Source organism: Musa acuminata, unplaced genomic scaffold (genome assembly GCF_036884655.1).
Source record: "Musa acuminata AAA Group cultivar baxijiao unplaced genomic scaffold, Cavendish_Baxijiao_AAA HiC_scaffold_774, whole genome shotgun sequence".
Lineage (NCBI taxonomy): Eukaryota > Viridiplantae > Streptophyta > Magnoliopsida > Zingiberales > Musaceae > Musa > Musa acuminata.
This window is the reverse complement of record NW_027021003.1, coordinates 20,001-25,000: the sequence shown is the minus strand read 5'-3', so window position 1 is coordinate 25,000 and position 5,000 is coordinate 20,001.

Sequence of the window (5,000 nt, the reverse complement as noted above, 5' to 3'; positions counted from 1 at the left end):
GTGACCGTCGTGAGCGGAGCAAAACGTCAGCCATCTCAGCACCCTGGAACCCCCCGGGTGGCACAGGGCTGGATGGGGCTTTCGTATAGCAGGGACGGTGCTGCCTCACGCTTCGCTCGCTGTTCGCCGCTCGCCGCTCGCTCGCGCAGCCAAAAATGACCAGTTTTGGCCCGTTTTTGGGCTGTTTTGGCCTGTTTATGGTCCGTTCTTGCGTGGTGCGGTGACCGTCGTGAGCGGAGCAAAACGTCAGCCATCTCAGCACCCTGGAACCCCCCGGGTGGCACAGGGCTGGATGGGGCTTTCGTATATAGCAGGGACGGTGCTGCCTCTCGCTTCGCTCGCTGTCCGCCGCTCGCCGCTCGCTCGCGCAGCCAAAAATGGCCAGTTTTGGCCCGTTTTTGGGCCGTTTTGGCCAGTTTTTGGCCTGTTCTTGCATTGCGCGGTGACCGTCGAGAGCGGAGCAAAACGTCAGCCATCTCAGCACCCTGGAACCCCCCGGGTGGCACAGGGCTGGATGGGGCTTTCGTATAGCAGGGACGGTGCTGCCTCTCGCTTCGCTCGCTGTCCGCCGCTCGCCGCTCGCTCGTGCAGCCAAAAATGGCCAGTTTTGGCCCGTTTTTGGGCCGTTTTGGCCAGTTTTTGGCCTGTTCTTGCATTGCGCGGTGACCGTCGAGAGCGGAGCAAAACGTCAGCCATCTCAGCACCCTGGAACCCCCCGGGTGGCACAGGGCTGGATGGGGCTTTCGTATAGCAGGGACGGTGCTGCCTCTCGCTTCGCTCGCTGTCCGCCGCTCGCCGCTCGCTCGTGCAGCCAAAAATGGCCAGTTTTGGCCCGTTTTTGGGCCGTTTTGGCCAGTTTTTGGCCTGTTCTTGCATTGCGCGGTGACCGTCGAGAGCGGAGCAAAACGTCAGCCATCTCAGCACCCTGGAACCCCCCGGGTGGCACAGGGCTGGATGGGGCTTTCGTATAGCAGGGACGGTGCTGCCTCTCGCTTCGCTCGCTGTCCGCCGCTCGCCGCTCGCTCGTGCAGCCAAAAATGGCCAGTTTTGGCCCGTTTTTGGGCCGTTTTGGCCAGTTTTTGGCCTGTTCTTGCATTGCGCGGTGACCGTCGAGAGCGGAGCAAAACGTCAGCCATCTCAGCACCCTGGAACCCCCCGGGTGGCACAGGGCTGGATGGGGCTTTCGTATAGCAGGGACGGTGCTGCCTCTCGCTTCGCTCGCTGTCCGCCGCTCGCCGCTCGCTCGTGCAGCCAAAAATGGCCAGTTTTGGCCCGTTTTTGGGCCGTTTTGGCCAGTTTTTGGCCTGTTCTTGCATTGCGCGGTGACCGTCGAGAGCGGAGCAAAACGTCAGCCATCTCAGCACCCTGGAACCCCCCGGGTGGCACAGGGCTGGATGGGGCTTTCGTATAGCAGGGACGGTGCTGCCTCTCGCTTCGCTCGCTGTCCGCCGCTCGCCGCTCGCTCGTGCAGCCAAAAATGGCCAGTTTTGGCCCGTTTTTGGGCCGTTTTGGCCAGTTTTTGGCCTGTTCTTGCATTGCGCGGTGACCGTCGAGAGCGGAGCAAAACGTCAGCCATCTCAGCACCCTGGAACCCCCCGGGTGGCACAGGGCTGGATGGGGCTTTCGTATAGCAGGGACGGTGCTGCCTCTCGCTTCGCTCGCTGTCCGCCGCTCGCCGCTCGCTCGTGCAGCCAAAAATGGCCAGTTTTGGCCCGTTTTTGGGCCGTTTTGGCCAGTTTTTGGCCTGTTCTTGCATTGCGCGGTGACCGTCGAGAGCGGAGCAAAACGTCAGCCATCTCAGCACCCTGGAACCCCCCGGGTGGCACAGGGCTGGATGGGGCTTTCGTATAGCAGGGACGGTGCTGCCTCTCGCTTCGCTCGCTGTCCGCCGCTCGCCGCTCGCTCGTGCAGCCAAAAATGGCCAGTTTTGGCCCGTTTTTGGGCCGTTTTGGCCAGTTTTTGGCCTGTTCTTGCATTGCGCGGTGACCGTCGAGAGCGGAGCAAAACGTCAGCCATCTCAGCACCCTGGAACCCCCCGGGTGGCACAGGGCTGGATGGGGCTTTCGTATAGCAGGGACGGTGCTGCCTCTCGCTTCGCTCGCTGTCCGCCGCTCGCCGCTCGCTCGTGCAGCCAAAAATGGCCAGTTTTGGCCCGTTTTTGGGCCGTTTTGGCCAGTTTTTGGCCTGTTCTTGCATTGCGCGGTGACCGTCGAGAGCGGAGCAAAACGTCAGCCATCTCAGCACCCTGGAACCCCCCGGGTGGCACAGGGCTGGATGGGGCTTTCGTATAGCAGGGACGGTGCTGCCTCTCGCTTCGCTCGCTGTCCGCCGCTCGCCGCTCGCTCGCGCAGCCAAAAATGGCCAGTTTTGGCCCGTTTTTGGGCCGTTTTGGCCAGTTTTTGGCCTGTTCTTGCATTGCGCGGTGACCGTCGAGAGCGGAGCAAAACGTCAGCCATCTCAGCACCCTGGAACCCCCCGGGTGGCACAGGGCTGGATGGGGCTTTCGTATAGCAGGGACGGTGCTGCCTCTCGCTTCGCTCGCTGTCCGCCGCTCGCCGCTCGCTCGTGCAGCCAAAAATGGCCAGTTTTGGCCCGTTTTTGGGCCGTTTTGGCCAGTTTTTGGCCTGTTCTTGCATTGCGCGGTGACCGTCGAGAGCGGAGCAAAACGTCAGCCATCTCAGCACCCTGGAACCCCCCGGGTGGCACAGGGCTGGATGGGGCTTTCGTATAGCAGGGACGGTGCTGCCTCTCGCTTCGCTCGCTGTCCGCCGCTCGCCGCTCGCTCGTGCAGCCAAAAATGGCCAGTTTTGGCCCGTTTTTGGGCCGTTTTGGCCAGTTTTTGGCCTGTTCTTGCATTGCGCGGTGACCGTCGAGAGCGGAGCAAAACGTCAGCCATCTCAGCACCCTGGAACCCCCCGGGTGGCACAGGGCTGGATGGGGCTTTCGTATAGCAGGGACGGTGCTGCCTCTCGCTTCGCTCGCTGTCCGCCGCTCGCCGCTCGCTCGTGCAGCCAAAAATGGCCAGTTTTGGCCCGTTTTTGGGCCGTTTTGGCCAGTTTTTGGCCTGTTCTTGCATTGCGCGGTGACCGTCGAGAGCGGAGCAAAACGTCAGCCATCTCAGCACCCTGGAACCCCCCGGGTGGCACAGGGCTGGATGGGGCTTTCGTATAGCAGGGACGGTGCTGCCTCTCGCTTCGCTCGCTGTCCGCCGCTCGCCGCTCGCTCGCGCAGCCAAAAATGGCCAGTTTTGGCCCGTTTTTGGGCCGTTTTGGCCAGTTTTTGGCCTGTTCTTGCATTGCGCGGTGACCGTCGAGAGCGGAGCAAAACGTCAGCCATCTCAGCACCCTGGAACCCCCCGGGTGGCACAGGGCTGGATGGGGCTTTCGTATAGCAGGGACGGTGCTGCCTCTCGCTTCGCTCGCTGTCCGCCGCTCGCCGCTCGCTCGTGCAGCCAAAAATGGCCAGTTTTGGCCCGTTTTTGGGCCGTTTTGGCCAGTTTTTGGCCTGTTCTTGCATTGCGCGGTGACCGTCGAGAGCGGAGCAAAACGTCAGCCATCTCAGCACCCTGGAACCCCCCGGGTGGCACAGGGCTGGATGGGGCTTTCGTATAGCAGGGACGGTGCTGCCTCTCGCTTCGCTCGCTGTCCGCCGCTCGCCGCTCGCTCGTGCAGCCAAAAATGGCCAGTTTTGGCCCGTTTTTGGGCCGTTTTGGCCAGTTTTTGGCCTGTTCTTGCATTGCGCGGTGACCGTCGAGAGCGGAGCAAAACGTCAGCCATCTCAGCACCCTGGAACCCCCCGGGTGGCACAGGGCTGGATGGGGCTTTCGTATAGCAGGGACGGTGCTGCCTCTCGCTTCGCTCGCTGTCCGCCGCTCGCCGCTCGCTCGTGCAGCCAAAAATGGCCAGTTTTGGCCCGTTTTTGGGCCGTTTTGGCCAGTTTTTGGCCTGTTCTTGCATTGCGCGGTGACCGTCGAGAGCGGAGCAAAACGTCAGCCATCTCAGCACCCTGGAACCCCCCGGGTGGCACAGGGCTGGATGGGGCTTTCGTATAGCAGGGACGGTGCTGCCTCTCGCTTCGCTCGCTGTCCGCCGCTCGCCGCTCGCTCGCGCAGCCAAAAATGGCCAGTTTTGGCCCGTTTTTGGGCCGTTTTGGCCAGTTTTTGGCCTGTTCTTGCATTGCGCGGTGACCGTCGAGAGCGGAGCAAAACGTCAGCCATCTCAGCACCCTGGAACCCCCCGGGTGGCACAGGGCTGGATGGGGCTTTCGTATAGCAGGGACGGTGCTGCCTCTCGCTTCGCTCGCTGTCCGCCGCTCGCCGCTCGCGCAGCCAAAAATGGCCAGTTTTGGCCCGTTTTTGGGCCGTTTTGGCCAGTTTTTGGCCTGTTCTTGCATTGCGCGGTGACCGTCGAGAGCGGAGCAAAACGTCAGCCATCTCAGCACCCTGGAACCCCCCGGGTGGCACAGGGCTGGATGGGGCTTTCGTATAGCAGGGACGGTGCTGCCTCTCGCTTCGCTCGCTGTTCGCCGCTCGCCGCTCGCTCGCGCAGCCAAAAATGGCCAGTTTTGGCCCGTTTTTGGGCTGTTTTGGCCAGTTTTTGGCCTGTTCTTGCGTGGTGCGGTGACCGTCGTGAGCGGAGCAAAACGTCAGCCATCTCAGCACCCTGGAACCCCCCGGGTGGCACAGGGCTGGATGGGGCTTTCGTATAGCAGGGACGGTGCTGCCTCTCGCTTCGCTCGCTGTTCGCCGCTCGCCGCTCGCTCGCGCAGCCAAAAATGGCCAGTTTTGGCCCGTTTTTGGGCTGTTTTGGCCTGTTTTTGGGCTGTTCTTGTGTGGCGCGGTGACCGTCGTGAGCGGAGCAAAATGTCAGCCATCTCAGCACCCTGGAACCCCCCGGGTGGCACAGGGCTGGATGGGGCTTTCGTATAGCAGGGACGGTGCTGCCTCGCGCTTCGCTCGCTGTTCGCCGCTCTCCGCTCGCTCGCGCAGCAAAAAATGGCCA